Source organism: Elephas maximus, chromosome 8, assembly GCF_024166365.1.
Source record: "Elephas maximus indicus isolate mEleMax1 chromosome 8, mEleMax1 primary haplotype, whole genome shotgun sequence".
NCBI classification, from domain to species: Eukaryota; Metazoa; Chordata; class Mammalia; order Proboscidea; family Elephantidae; genus Elephas; species Elephas maximus.
Window position 1 is genome coordinate 17,353,262 of NC_064826.1, and position 16,405 is coordinate 17,369,666.

General features: G+C 50.2%; 1 protein-coding gene across 5 annotated transcripts in view; it reads left to right on the forward strand.

The window, feature by feature from the left end:
* PLXNA4 (plexin A4) overlaps positions 1-16,405 on the forward strand; it is a 517,066-nt gene that overhangs the window by 70,567 nt on the left and 430,094 nt on the right. The gene's annotated exons all lie outside the window — the stretch shown is intronic.

The window sequence follows — 16,405 nt, forward strand, 5'->3', positions numbered from 1 at the left end:
ACAACACAACATTTGCCAATTCAACATTTTTTACGTGTACAGTTGAGTGACACCGATTACGTTAATCATGCATGCAACCATCACTTGTATCCATTGCCAAATTTTCCATCACCCTTGACAGATACTCAGTGCTTCCTAAGCAAAGAAGGGAGTTATGTCTTTAACTTGTGTATCTTTAGGAAACGGCCCAATGGGGGCAGAACTAGTGGGAGAGAGTCTAGTGAACATATAGGGAGAAGAAGGGAAGAGCTTGCTTGGAAAAGGGCTGAGAGGGGGCAGACTGTGTTTAGTAAGCATCTTCTGGGTGGACAGTTCAATGGATGAGACATGTTGCAGGACAGGAAGCAGCCAGAGAGCAGTGCTGAGTGGCAGGAGGGCTGTAGGAGACCAGAGGAAGGGTAGCATGAAAGGCTGGCTAGGAGGCCTTCAAGTGCTCTGTGGCCCTGATGGGGTAGAACCGACCCCAGGCAGCTGCCTTGCTGGGGATCCCAGGCAAGTGACCCAACTTCCTGGCCTCTCCGAGCCTAACTCACATGTAACTCAACATGAGAAGCACCTGTCTTTCTACAGCTTGACCCCTGTTCATTGTCAAAGTGGTACCACTTTTTCTCAATCATTCTTCAAGTCACTTGGAAGGCTCAGCTGTTAGCATCTTTGATGCCCTACCTCACTCTTTTTCTTTTTTTATAGTCTATTGAAAAAAAAATGATAAACCTACTTTGAGAAAATCTTTTCTGTAATCTTAGTTTAAAAAGGAGAAAGAATAGCCCACCCATCAGGTAGGAATACGCAAGAATCCTGATGTGATTCTTGACTCCTGGTCAAACCTGGGTGGAATTCTGTATCAGGAGTTATGTTTGGATTGCTTTAAAGAGATGTAAGTTTTCCTCCATAGCATATAGCTACAGCCAGGCAGACCTCAGGGGGCACTGGCACCCACTCACCCAGTGTGGGTGAGCCCACTCTTCCAGAACTGGAATTTGGGGTGTGGTGGGAGAGAGTGAGGTGAGTGAGGGAACTCTGCAAAGTTTGCCTTTGGGGCTCTGCCTTTTAGGCTTAGGCTGTTTTCCAGTACATGGACAGAAGCTAAAAGATGTCATCTGTTTCTGAGGTCCTGAAAAGCCAGGACTGTCACAAAGGAAGTGGGAGAGGGATATGGGCCAAGGAAGGCAGCAACAAATGGGCCAGTCAGAGCCAGGCCAGGGAATGTAGGAGCCTCACTGGCATCTGCAGTGACTTCAACTTGACCCCTGGAGCCTTTCATCTGGGGTGGTGGCAGAGCCACTCAATACCTATGAGACAGGCTTATGAACTTGGGGACCTGTGGACTGCTCCCAAGTAAGTGAAAGCAATGAAAGACAGGCCTGACACTGTGCTGTGTATGTATGTCACGTACTCAAACCTGGTCCATGGGAGCTACAGTAGAAAGTGGCCTTGGAGACAGCCCTGAGAGAAGGGCTTTTGCATCTGAACACCCTGAGGTGCTGCAAATGAATGAATTGCTAAAGATCACACAACAAGCTGGCGTTTGGGAGAATTCCTCTTGCCTCGCATCATCACACATGCACATGCGTACTCACACAGGTGAACACACACACGTGCATGCACACACATGCACACGCACATACCCACACATGTGCACATGCACACACACACAAACATACCCACAAACATGCACTCATGCAACCCGAATTAGAAAACGGCAAGTTTATGTTCTGTACCTGTTAAACAACAGCGAGTCCTTCTGAGATCAGAGGGGCTGGCTTTCTGACACTTCTCAGTAGAAAACTTGCTCCAAACCCTGTCTTTTTGGGAGATGCTTTTGGGAGCAGACTTAGCTGCAGGGATCAGTCGTAGGCAGGTGTTTGTCCTACCTTGCTACCTGCCACCACACACAAAACCAAGTTCATCGTGGAAGTGTGCAGAGCAGCAGGTCCTAAGGCTTCATGGTCGCCTTGGAGAGAACAGAGGGAACACAGCTTTGCGAGACAGGCGAATGCCAGGCCTGGGAGTAATGGAGCCAGATAACAAGTGTTTGATTTTTCTTTGGGCTTTAATTAGCCCTTTCAAGCTAGAGGCAAGTTCAGGGCTGAGAGCAGGAAGGCGGAGGTCAGAAACTCGGCCCAAGGCTCGGCCAGCTCCCCAGCCACTATGAAAAGGCCAGGCCAGCTTTTAACGCACAGTATCGGTTTCCTTTGATTGGGCTGAAGCCCGAGCTGCTCTGCTCCCGCACTTTTGCTACAATTCATTCGGACTCAGCTCAGACCACACCTGCACTGACGGCCGCCACGCCGGCCCGCCCAGACGCCTGTGCTGGTCCACTTTGCAAACCCAGCTGGCCTCAACCCCTTCGTGAGACCTCGGGCTTCGTTTTCTTTTCCCCTCTCGCCTAGAGGCAGCAGGTGGAAAAGATGGACTCTGGCGTTCTCCTTTGGCTCCTAGCCTGTCTTCCCTGGAGGCCTGTGAAGTGGAAACCGACTCTTCCATGGCCTCTGTCCCAGGCGAACAGGTGGTTTATCTGTAGGAAAGTGGGGGAGGAAAGGGTCCCGTCTGGGAGGCTGACTTCTAGGCCCTGTTTTACAGGGTGACAGTCCCCATGGGTTTGATTATAGTTACAACTCAGAGAGCTTAAAAGGGGGATATAAGCAGCGATTCATTTTTATCATGCTCCTTATTGTCCTAATTCTCTATGTTAGAATGCTCACCCGTGGAACTCTCCAGGCTTTTCTGGGCCCTTCTATTTTCTAGGATCCACGCTCTTTCCTCTGAACTCCTGTCTTCAGAATTCAGAGCAGGGAGCAATGTGGCCCCAGGCCCTGGGGGCCAGCAGGGACTGGGTCGTCTGCTGACCACCTCGGTACGTCCAAGCATTCCCTTGCGGTCATCAGTGGGAGGATGAAGTAGAGTAGGACAGGGAACTCCTGTGTCTAGGCCGAATATACCACGGGGCATCCTGGAGCCGTGGAGTGGGTCAGAGCCTGGTGTCCAGGAGAAGGAAAAAGTGTTGAGTCCTGAGGTTGGGGCCTGTCGGCCCTCAGCCTCTCAGAGATCTCCTGTTTTTATTCCAGACTAGTGAGGGAAGGCTGGAAACGCTGGTGGCGTAGTGGTTAAGTCCTACGGCTGCTAACCAAGAGGTCAGCAGTTGGAATCTGCCAGGCGCTCCTTGGAAACTCTATGGGGCAGTTGTACTCTGTCCTATAGGGGAGCTGTGAGTCGGAATCGACCCGATGGCAGTGGGTTTGGTTTTGGTTTTGAGGGAAGGCTGGCTGCCCGCCTCAGAGGGAAGCTCAGGCCTCCAGGAGTGGGCCCTCGCTAGAATGTGTTGCCAGTGTAAATGCGTGTTGCAAATGCAAGTCCCTGAGGGAGTGCTGGGTGCGGAGCCTGGGAAAGAGGCCCAGGTGTGTTGTGGTGTTTGTGGGGCGAGGGGAGAACTTTCTACCTTTGCCTCTGAGCCATTTTTTCCCTGTGTTCTGGTTTTCTCAAGCCTGAATAGAGAGAGATATCCAAGAACAAATGGGCTAGTGTCTGAAAAGCGCTCTAAGGACATGGGGCAGGGGCATAAGGGGGGTCGCCGAAGGGGCTGCCCTGCCCGGTGGGTCTTGGAACATGGGGACTACAGATGCCCCAAGGTTGGCTTGCTAATGAGCATTCAGTTGGTTGATTAGTGCTAATGGTTTCAGTTGTGGTTTTTCTTGCTCAGCACTGGGATTGTGTCTTTCCCTGGTCCCTTAGGAAGGCTGCCACCCAGGCTACCTGACACCCTCATCTGCAGAGCACACACAGCGTGGCTGAGGAGCCCACAGCCTGGGGCATTGTCCTGTGCCAGAGTCCGGGGAGGCCTGACTCAGCCGGCCTCCTCTCCTGACGTGGAGTGGGGCAGACAGCACCCTGGGGTTCCTACAAAGTCTCAGGGCTATCTGCCCCTCTCCTCTTCCTCAGCCTCCTGGGTAACCTCACAGAACACCAGCCCTTCTGCCTCCAAAAGAATTAGTGAATGGATGAGTGAAAGGAACATTCTTTAGCTCTAGGAAGGTACAGGCCCTGCTCTCACCTTTGGGGGAAACCAAGAGTCCTGGAATGGCATTGGTCTCAGGGGCACCCAGAGCTTGGGAGAGAGGCTCACACAACTCATGAGGTGGGGACAACTGCTGTATAGTTGTGTGGCCATCTCCCACACCACCGATGTCTTCCTTCAGTTGGAAGCCAAGCATGAGGCAGTATCAGCATTAGTGCTGATAGGACTGGGCTGAGGAGGGCCTCAAGGAGGTGGGCAGACTCTGCTTCTTAACCTTCCCCTCAGTTTTTGACCTTAGTGTGACCTTCTGTGATCGTTAAGGTTATGTGTCATCTTGGCTGGGCCATGATGCTCAGTGGTTTGGCAGTTATGATGTAGTTTGGCAGTCATATATGATGTGATCACCTCCATGATGAGATCTGATATAATGTGATTACCTCCCTAATGGGATCTGCTGTGAGTAGCCAATCAGTTGAAAGGGAGTTTCCTTGGGGATGTGGCCTGCATCCAATATGGGTGGGCTTTCTGGCAAGGCTTTCTGGTGTTTGCTCACTCTGAATCCCGCAGCTGGTTCCTGTTCATCTGATCTCTTGCTCTTGGGACTTGAGCTAGCAGCTTACCTGCCGATCTTGGGATTCATCAGCCTTCATAGCTGTGGGCCAGAGGCTTGTTGTCTGACCTGCTGATTTTGAGTTTGCCAGCCCCTGCAGCTACAGGAGTCAGGAGAGGCCTCTAGCTGACTCATGGACTTGGGACTTTCCAGCTTCTGCAACCGCATGAGACATTTCCTTGACATAAATATATCTCTGTATACATTTATATACTGCACTGGTTTTGCTTCTCCAGAGAACCCAGCCTAAGACTCCTCCCAATGGCAAATTTGGGCCCCTGGGGAAGAAGCCAGATTCCCCACCTCACACCCTTCAAGCCCCAGTAATGGGAACTGAGAGTGGGCCCCCAGCAGCCTGCTAGGATCGCTTGTGGGAGTTCATGTGGTATCTGCTGGTTTGTGAGGCGTTTCCTCACCTCCTTTTATGCTCTTAGTGGTATTGTAACCGGCTGCCATTGAGTTGATTCCGACTCATGGCGACCCCATGTGTGTCAGAGCAGATCTGTGCTCCATAAGGTTTTCAGTGGCTGATTTTTCAGAAGTGGAATGCCAGGCCCTTCTTCTGAGGCACCTCTGGGTGAACTCAAACCACCATAGAAGTGGCAGATGTCATCTCAAGTCGAGGAAACTGAGGCACAGAACTGTTAGGTACTTCACTCAAGGTCAGATAACCCATTGATTAGCTCCTGCCATGTTTCCGGATTCTCAGCAGATCATTTCCCGCTGGTGTGTCTCAGTGGTGGGCTAGGGGCATTTGGGTGGGACAGCTCACTGTGCAAGACCTGGGATCCTAGGACACCAAGTGCCCCTAGGACTCCTCAGTTAGTAGGAGATCTAAGAAAGCCTGTCACGTTTCCAGCTGCCCCTGGTGGAGACCATGCTGGACCAAGCTCTTCTTTGACTTCAGTGTTTCTGGCTCTGCCTCATTCCACAGGGTCTGCAGAGGGACAGGGACTTGGGGGGCTTTACCTCGTGCCCCACAGTGAGTGAGATTGGGTGGTGAAGGAGAGTCCCAGTTGGGTATGTGGTTTCTTGGACTCTGCCATCACCAGTTCCCAGGCCCGGTGGTCCTGTGGGGGACTGGTCACTGCCTCAGACGGGCTGGCCTTGGGACCCCCAGGACCGCCACTCAGGTTCACCTGGCGCCTCCGATCCTGACACTCCATGAGGGTGAGCATCCGGCTTGGCCAGGCAGCTACCAGCTCTGGCACAGGTTTCTCTGTCTACTCCGATGTTTGCTTTTCCTCGTCTGCAGGAAGGGCAGCCCGGGTTCAATGGGGCTGTATCCTGTTGTTGATGGCGCTCAGCAAGGCTTTCTCTTTCTGCTCAGCTGCAGTCTTCTGTCAGATAGGGAGCTACTTCACATCCCCACCTCATCCCTCCTTTTAAGAAAAAAAAAAAAAGAAACTTATTGAGGTGAATTCACATAATAAAATTAACCATTTTAAGGTGGTATTCGGTGGTATCGAGTACATTTACAATGTTGTACAACTACTGCCTCTCGCTAGTTTCATTGCTCCATTACTGCATCACTTCATTACTCCATCACTCCACCACTCCATTACTTCATTACTCCATCACTTCGGTACTTTATTACTCCATTACTCCAAAGTAACCCCCTGTATCCATTAAGCAGTTACTCCCCATTCCTCCAAGCCCTGGGAAACGACCAATCTGCTTTCTGTCTTTACGGGTTAATCTATTCTGAGTATTTCATCTAAATGGAATCATACAAGATGTGACTTTTTGTGTGTGTTTGTGTTTTTCACTTAATGTAATGTTTTTGAGGTTCAGACATGTTGCGGCATGTATCAGTACTTCATTCCTTTTTATGGCCAAATAATACTTCATTGGAAATATTATTTGGAGATGGAAAACCAAAAGGGAAGAACATGCTCAGCATTTCTCAAGCTGAAAGAACTGAAGAAAAAATTCAAGCCTCGAGTTGCAACAGTGAAGGATTCCATGAGGAAAATATTAAATGACCCAGGGACCATCAAAAGAAGATGGAAGGAATACACAGAGTCATCACACCAAAAAGAATTAGTCGATGTTCAGCCATTTCAAGAGGTAGCATATGATCAGGAACCCATGGTACTGAAGGAAGAAGTCCAAGCTGTTCCACTGGCAAAAAACAAGACTCCAGGAATTGATGGAACATCAACCGAGATGTTTCAACAAACAGATGCAGCGCTGGAGGTGCTCACTCGTCTATGCCAAGAAATATGGAAGACAGCTTCCTGGCCAACTGACTGGAAGAGATCCATATTTATGCCTATTCCCAAGAAAGGTGATCCAACTGAATGTGGAAGTTATAGAACAATACCATTAATGTCACATGCAAGCAAAATTTTGCTGAAGATCAGTCAAAAACAGCTGCAGCAGTGTATCGACAGAGAACAGCCAGAAATTCAGGCCGATTTCAGAAGAGGACGTGGAACCAGGGATATCATTGCTGATGTCGCATGAATCCTGGCTGAAAGCAGAGAATACGAGAAGGATGTTCACCTGTGTTTTATTGACTATGCAAAGGCATTCGACTGTGTGGATCATAACAAATTATGGATAACATTGTGAAGAATGGGAATTCAAGAACACCTAATTGTGCTCATGAAGAACTTTTACATAGATCAAGAGGCGGTTGTTTGAACAGAACAAGGGGATACTGATTGGTTTAAAGTCAGGAAAGGTGTGTCAGGGTTGTATTCTTTCACCATACCTATTCAATCTGTATGCTGAGCAAATAATCCGAGAAGCTGGACTATATGAAGAAGAACAGGGCATCAGGGTTGGAGGAAGACTCATGAACAACCTGCGTTATGGAGATGACACCAGCTTGCTTGCTGAAAGTGAAGAGGACTTGAAGCACTTACCAATGAAGATCAAAGACCACAGCCTTCAGTATGGATTGCACCTCAACATAAAGAAAACAAAAATCCTCACAACTGGACCAATGAGCAACATCACGATAAATGGAGAAAAGATTGAACTTGTCAAGGATTTCATTTTATTTGGATCCACAATCAACAGCCATGGAAGCAGCAGTCAAGAAATCAAAAGACGCACGGCATTGGGCAAATCTGCTGCAAAGAACCTCTTTAAAGTGTTGAAGAGCAAAGATGTCACCTTGAAGACTAAGGTGCGCCTGACCCAAGCCATGGTATTTTCAATTACATCATATGCATGTGAAAGCTTCGCAATGAAGAAGGAAGACCAAAGAAGAATTGACGCCTTTGAATTACGGTGTTGGCAAAGAATATTGAATATATCTTTTGGCTGGACTGCCAAAACAACGAACAAATCTGTCTTAGAAGAAGTACAACCAGAATGCTCCTCAGAAGCAAGGATGGAGAGACTGCATCTTACATACTTCGGACATGTTGTCAGGAGGGATCAGTCCCTGGAGAAGGACATCATGCTTGGCAGGGTACAGGGTCAGCGGAAAAGAGGAAGACCCTCAACGAGGTGGACTGACACAGTGGCTGCAAAAATGAGCTCAAGCATAACAATGATTGTAAGGATGGCACAGGACCGGCCAGTGTTTTGTTTTGTTGTGCATGGGGTCGCTATGAGTCAGAACTGACTCGATGGGACCTAACAACAACAACATTTCATTGTCTATGTAGAATGCCATTTGTTGACCCATTCATCTGCTGTTGGGTATTTGGGCTGTTTCCACCTTTTGGTTATTGTGGGTAATGGTGCAGTGAACATTGGTGTACATGTCCTTGCTTGAGTCCCTGTTTCCAAGTCTTTTGGGCATATACCTAGGAGTGGAATTGCAGAGTATTTTGTTAATTCTGCTTAACTTTTTGAGGAACCGCCACCTATTCCTTCTTTTTATCCACTATGCTTGCCACATACACCGTGCCCATTAAACAAACCCCTCACGCACATGCTTCTGCCTCAGTAAGTACACACATTACAAGTCTTCCCTCCCATGGGCCCCAGGATACACCACTCACAGCCCCTGCCTCTGCACTGCAGGCTTTTTTGCCCAGCATTTTGGTGGTTGTCACATTACAACCCCAGTCTTTATGAAATCAGGACCCTGGACTGCTTCTTCCAGGTGGCTTCTGTCTACGTATTCAAGTGCAAAGCCCACCACCCCCATTGGCCAGCAGGGTTCGGAATGAAAGCCCCATCCCAGCCACGTGTGCATGGTGCTACAGTGTCTGGGGTCGTGGCCAGCCCTGGGGGGTGCACTGGGTGTAGTGAGATGGAGGGGCTTGAGGTTGACTTCCCAGCTGGGCCCGTCCTCTCAGGGAGCATGACAGGAGCGGGGAATTACACATACAGGATTTGAGCCCAGACCACGTCCAGGAAGCCTCAGCATAGCTGTACTGAGCAGAGGATAGGGACATGGGGCCTTGCAATGCCGTGGCCTGTGCCGGGACATCTGCTTCCCGACCCCAGCAGGGAGGGGTGCATGAGTGTGAACACAGCCATGCACACACATGCAGGCTGTGCATTCTCTGGGTCTGGCTTCCTGTGTCCTCACTGTGTGTGTCTGCAGTCTCCCTGCTTCTCCCCCCTTGCTGGGTTGCTTTGCCTCACTCAACTCTTTGCATTGTCATCTCTTAGACTCTTTCTGTCCTCCTCTTTCTGGGGGTTGTTCTCCCTCACACCTACTCACTACACATAGCAGGAATACCGTAAACATTTTTTATACATGCACACACACATCCCATACACACCCATGCACCCCACGCACACACCCACACCCCATGCACACTCACACCCTGAGCACATACACACACTGTGTGCACACGCGCACATCTGGGCACATTCACACTTCATGCACACGCACACAGCACAACCCCATGTACAACCATGACCCTGTGCACACACACACCCACACCCCATGCACACTCATACACCCTGAGCACATATGCACACTCTGCACACATGTACACATCTGGGCACATACACACTCCATGCACACACACAGTGCACACACACGCCCCCATGTATAACCACGACCCTGTGTACACACACACAATGCACACACACCCAATGCACACATACACACCCATTTCCCCCCATGCCCTGTGTGCACACACACACCCCCAATGCACACATATGCACCCATTTCCCCCCTACACCCTGTGTGCACACACACACACCCTAGGCACATGCACACACGCCGTGCACCCAAGCATGCCAGCCTTACTTAACAATCCAATCTAGCTTTCTGGGCCTTTCCTTCACTTCTTGTTGACCTTACAGGGTGGCGTCTCTGCCTAGCTACTGGCTGGAGAGTCTGGACCTCTGAATCTCAGCCAGCCCCATCCATGAGATATAACCGGGCTGCTCAGCATTTCCCATTTGCTTTGAATTATTCATTTTATCCTCAAGAAGGAAGGAATAAAATATCTCTCTAATGCAGTGTGTTGAGACTCATACAAAGAGATACATACATCGACTTTTCTCGTTAATAGTGAGAGATACAAAGGCCTCTTACATCCAGAGACACACAGACGTGCTCGTAGCCCCGTCCTGTAAGATTCTCTTTGGTTCTCACCACCCAATGGGACAAAAGGGACTCAATCATATGGTTGTAATTTCACACGTCCATCTCTCTCCAGCCATACCTGTGTAGGAGAGATTTGGGCTATGCCTAACCTGGATGTCATGTTCAATGTCCCAGGCCCTGGTGTGTGCCCTTGGCCTTCCTCTCTCCCCTGCATGGACTGTGACAGGCCCACTGCTGCTACCTTCAAGTGTCCCAGAGTTTCTGCAAGGCAGATGGGAACACACGGAGCTCCTGTCTTGTCATTAACAAAGTTAGTTAATGAAGGAGGAAAAAAGAGACAATGAAGGAAGCAGGTCCCTGTTCGGCCTCACAATTTACAATTTTTTCATAGTGGATTGGGCCCAACATATCATCCATGTACATGAAATGGGATCAGCAGGCGAGAAGAAAGCCCGCACCTTTCCCCGGTCTCCGTGTCATTACTGTGTCTCTGTCAGTGTTCCAAAATATAATGGGATTTGTTCGACTGATTTATCCGCATGCAGGCGACATTATCCAGACACATACGCGGGCCCGGGGAGCAAGCGAGGAAGACGCCAGGCAATAAGAGTAGGGCTAATAAAATTTATTCCCACTAACGAGGGAATGACCTACCCCATAATTCAGCCTGGCGAGCGGGCCACTGCTTCTCAGCACCCACCAGAAAACACAAACTTAATCATGGCTGCGCTCCCCACTTCAATTACAGGTCTGGTGGCGGCTGCGGGTGTCTGCCGGAGGCTCCGGAGAGGGAGTTGAACTGTGGGATTAATGGGTTGTGTGGGATTTATCTTCTCCTGACAGGCAGCCACTGGGGGCCTCTGAAGCCCAGGTACCAAAGGAGAGGGGTGGTTTCCAAGAGGGTTTGGTTGGTATCATTCACAACACTGAGAACTTATCCCTGGCATTTCCCATGGGCCTAGACTTGGCTGCATTTGACTGGCTTCAGGGACAAGTCCTCAGTGTGACTGTCATCTGCAGAGCTGGGCTTGTGGACCTTGTGAGGCTGGCTGCACAACTCTGGCTGGTCCAGACCCACCCTGGGCCATTGTGTTGTGGCCTAGCCTGCTTTTCAGAGGCATGAACAGGGGCTCTCAGTAGCTAAACTAATGAGGAGAAGGCCATGAGTTCAAGCCCCAGGGCCCCGAGTTGGACCTGCTACTTCATGGCTGTGCTCAGCAACCCCTGGGAGGCGGCACTGGTGATGCTCACGGTTAACTCCTGCAGAGTGCAGAACGTGGCCTTGGCCTGATGCCCCTCTCCTGGGAAAACGGCTCAAATACATGCGTTAGTGCCCTATTAGAAGGATAGCTTATTATCATGGTGAGCGATATCGTAATATCTAGTGGAACTGGGTCACAGATGGTGCCCAAACTGCCATGGGGTTGGCCCTTGACTCATGACAACCTCACGTACAACTGTGCAAAACAGTGCTGGTCCTGTGATATCCACATGATCAATTGCAGCCTGGACCATTTTGGTCCATAGGATTTTCATTGGCTGATTTTGTGAAGCAGATCACCAGGACCTTCTTCCTAGTCTCTCTTAGTCTGGACACTCCGCTGAAAGCTATTCAACATCATAGCAGCATGTAAGCTTCCACCGATGGGAGGGTGGTGGCTGTGCCTGGGGTGCATTGGTGGGAATTGAACCTGGGTCTCTGTATGGAAGAAGAGAGTTCTACCACTAAGCCACCAATGCCCCAAACATGTTGTTGTTAGGTGCCACTGAGTCGATTCTGACTCATAACAACCCTGTGGGACAGAGTAGAACTACCCCATAGGGTTTCCTAGGCTGTAATCTTTATGGGAGCAGATTGCCATATCTTTTCTCCCACAGAGCCAGTGGTGAGTTTGAACTTGCCTACCTTTTGGTTAGCAGCTGAGTGCTTAACCATTGTGCCACTAGGGATCCTTACAAAACACACATTGTTGTTGTTGTGTGCTGTCAATCCATTTGGACTCATAGTGACCCTATAGAACAGAAGAGAACTGCATAGGGTTTCCAAGGCTGTAATCCTTACAGGATCAGATTGCCAGGTCTTTTCTACCATGGAGCAGCTGATGGGTTCGAACTACCAACCTTCCAGTTACCAGCTGAGCTCTTAACCACTGCGCCACCAGGGCTCCTTATACAAAACACACGTAAAGCCATAAAAAACAAACTCATTGCCACTGAGTCGATTCCAATTCATAGAGACCCTATAGGATAGAGTAGAACTGTCCCACAGGATTTCCAAGGCTGTAATCTTTACAGAAGCGGACTGTCACTTCTTTCTCCCAGAGAGCTGTCAATGTGTTCAAATCGCTGACCTTTCGGTTAGCAGCCAAGTGCTTTATCCACTGTGCCACCAGGGCTCCTTGAAAACACACGTGGAACTATCAAAAGAAGCATTACTTTTTGCAAATTGTTTTCGTTGTTCTGTTGGTAGGTAGATGCAGTAATTGAGTGAATATTTGCCTCACATCTCTCTCTCTCTCACACACACACACACACACACACACACTCCTACAACACAATGCTATTCTACCCCCTTTTTTAAGCCTGGAAACAGGGCTCTTGGTTCTTGGGAAGCTTGGCTGTTATTTTTCCAACCCCGTGACACTTTTCACTCGTCTCTTCTGTAACATGTTTATCTAACTAGGCTATTGTGGCTGTGCTTTGCTGGCTTTCTCTCTTTCTCTGTACACATTCATTCTCCCCAGAATCTCATTGAAAAAGACACAATAAAGAATCGCTCTGAGATAATGCATTAGTAACTAAGTGGATGAGGCCTTCATTCACGCTTCCCACTTCCATTAGCCTGTGCTCACAGGCGGGGGTCGGGCCAGCCTTCACCTGTTGCAGGACTTTTGAGAGAGTTCAGCCCCAGAGGGTCAGCGCTGGCCCTGGCAGGGTCAGAAATCATTAAAAGGAAAGGACAGTTTATGCAGAATGGGAGAGCGATCAGAGCGTTGCATAGTCAGATGTCTTTCTTTCTTTCTTTGTTACAGAAATGAGTGCTCAAGCTCATGGGGATATTTTACAGAGTAACAGGCTTTCTGATGAGGCTAAAAAAAAAAAAAACCTAAGTCTACTAAAAACCAAAAACCTGTTGCCATCGAATTGATCCTGACTCATAGCGACCCTATAGGACAAAGTAGAACTGCCCCATAGGGTTTCCCAGGAGCGCCTGGTGGATTTGAACTGCCGACCTTTTGATTAGCACCTGAGCTCTTAACCACTGCACCACCAAAGTTGCCTCTGCCTCCCCGAGGACCCTCTCTGCTTATCTCGTCCCCTGCCAGTGCAGGGCGTACTGGGTCGGCTCTCGGCGTAAAGAGCTTTCTTGCATCAGGCTTTGCTGCCAGGTGTGTTTATGAACTCCTTAGGGGTCAGCGGTCATATCTGAGGTGTGGTTCCCAATAAGTGGGTGATGGTTTTCTTCCTGTAGTAACAGAGCTTTACAATTGGACTCTGTATTTAGACAGGCGCTATTACAGCTTCTCTGATCAATATCTCCCTTTAAAAAGAAATCCCAGCTAGGTAATTCACTGATTCCCCATTTCCAGAGGAGGTTTGTTATGGTTAGCTCTGTGTGTGTGTGTGTGTGTGTGTGCGTGTGTGTAAGTGTAATTAATGGGGAGAAATTTAGGGCTGCTGAGCATAGAGAACCCAAAGGACTTTCCTTTTCCACACCAGCGGGCTCCTGATCTTCCGCGTCTTGTCTCCTAAGTTGTATTTCTTATCAAAACTCTGGCTCTCGTTTTCCTTCTTGGGAAAAGACCCCTGGCTTTGATGCTCAGCCAAGGACCTCCTTGGAGGGGAGAGTCAGTACTGTCCAGGCTACCAGGGGTCCGAGAAGGGCAGAGCCCTCATCCTGGGCAGCAGGAAAAGAAGTGGAGGGGTAGGCAGTGTTCTGATTTCCCACCTCATCCTGGAATAGGTTCCCTTTGGGTCTGTCCTCCAGCAACCTGGAGGAAGCCCCTGGTTAAGAACAGTTTTCTAATTTCTCTATCTGTTCTGAGGATTTTGGGTTCTAGTATGTATTTTCCCAGTAGCTTGATGTGTGCCTGTTGTTGTTATTGTGTGCCATTGAGTTATTTCACTCTCAAGACCTCAGTTTCCTCTTCTGTAAAATGGGACTGTGGGTTTTCTGGTCTTGAGTTATTTTTCTTCTCTGACAGCACAATGTGGGTGAATGGTGGTGGGCTGTATGGGATAGAGAATAGGAATCGAGTGCAATGATTCATGAATCCCTGCTTGCTCCTGGCAGGTGGTGGTCCTGCCCTTCAGACCTAACTGACGCAGCCACTTGGCCTTGTCTAGTCACTGGCCCGGGTCGTTCACCCTCACTAGGAAAGAGAGAGTTTTTTGGGGCAGGACTGAGGCCTTCATCTTTGTATTCTTGGGGGCTCACTAGGGCTTTGTGCTTAGTAGGTCCTTTTTAAACCTTCATTAGCAGATGGATAAGTGAGAGACAGACAGTAAATAGCGCTGTCATTGTCTAGTGCCTCAGTTTCCCCTATTGAAAACGCTGCGTTGCCATAGCCTACGGGACAAAAAGTTTGAGAAACAGGCCTTATTAAAGGACGGGATGACCCCACATGGGGTGAGCTTGGGTCAGTCATGATGGAGGGGTGGGCTCCAGCTCTGGGGGTGAGTCAATGGGCTCAGGACTCCTCTGGGTCCTATGCAGGAAGGACAGAGCTGGTCCACTCACGTATAGGGACTCTTCTTTTTGCTGAACTACAGGCGTTTCTAGGGAGCAACAGGTCCCAGGAGGCCCAGGTCTGATTTTATTTTCCACCCTGTGGCTCACAGATTGTGGCCGCTGGCCCAGAGCAGGCGCCTTCCTGGGGAAGGAGTTGGCGGCTTTGGCTCATCCCCATAGCTCCCCAGCCTGCTGCTTTCGCTTTGGGACCATCCTGGGCTGTTTGTAAACAGTGGCTGGCTGGGCGAAGAGGGCCAGCCTGTGGCTATGGAAGAGACTGCGTCCCAGAGCCAGGCTAATTGGCCCACAGGGGGATGGACCCGGTGACCTGGACCTCATTAGTTCAGCATTCCAGCTCTGGCCCAGTTCTGACCTTTCCATAATAAGGACTCGAGGTGGGTTTCTGCAATATAGGGCCCTAAGAGCCTGGGCTGACACAGCTGCCCTTGGCAGGGGTGGTCCTTCAGGACCCAGGCTAGGGGTGTGCTACCCTGGGCAAGGGGCAGTTTCAAGTCCCCACCCCCAATCTCCCTTGGCCTTCAAGATGGATGGGATGAGTGTCAGGGTGATCTTTATTCCTCTAAGAGTGTGTCATCAGGGCCTGAGGCTGGGGGCGATGCGGAGGGGCCCCGTCTCCCAGGTCTGCCCCTCTGCTGAGCTTTTCTCAGGGGTCTCCCCAGACACCACCAGCCACTCCCTGGGTGCTTGGGTTGCTGCTCTGCCGCTCTGCCCGGGCCTGGGGAGACTGCGGAGGAAGGACGTGGGCAGCACCTTTCCGTGGAGACGGTGGAGCTTTCAGAGCACCAGTCTCACTGTAGAGTGGGAGCAATTTCCCTGTAATTGGTAAAGTAACCGTAACTGCTCTGTCATTTGTATGTAGCGACACGTAATTGCACAGTAACCTTTGCTGCTGTGGGGAGCGAAGCGCAGTGAGCCATTAGATTGTAATTTGGAGTGTCAGCGCCAGCTCCCCACGCCACCTCCACCACCTACCTCCACCACCACCACCACCACACCACACCACACTACCACCACCACCACCACCACCACACCACACCACCACCACCACCACCACCACCACCACCACCACCACATCACACCACCACCACCACCACCACCACCACATCACACCACCACCACCACCACCACCACCACCACCACCACCACCACCACCACCACATCACACCACCACCACCACCATGCGGTGGGCCCCTGGGAAGGCTGCCGATGGGCCTTCAGCATCCGGGTCCAGTGGGTCCTGCTTCAGAGTCTGAACAATTATCACAGGCCGTTTTCTCCACCACACTGCTCCACCACACCCTCAGCCAGGAGGGACCTTCAGGAGGTGACCCAGGCCAGGTGCCTCAAACCCTGGAGTGCACGGAATTACCTGGAGGGTTGTTAAGACCCAGATTGCTGAGCCCCACCCCCAGCACCACTGATTCGTCAGGTCTGGGGTGGGGCTGGAGAATTTACATCTCTAGTAAGCTCCCAGGTGATGTGGATGCTGCTGGCCTGGGGACCACACTTTGAGTAGGCTCCACCTTCTCGATGTTCAACCATTTCTCTGTT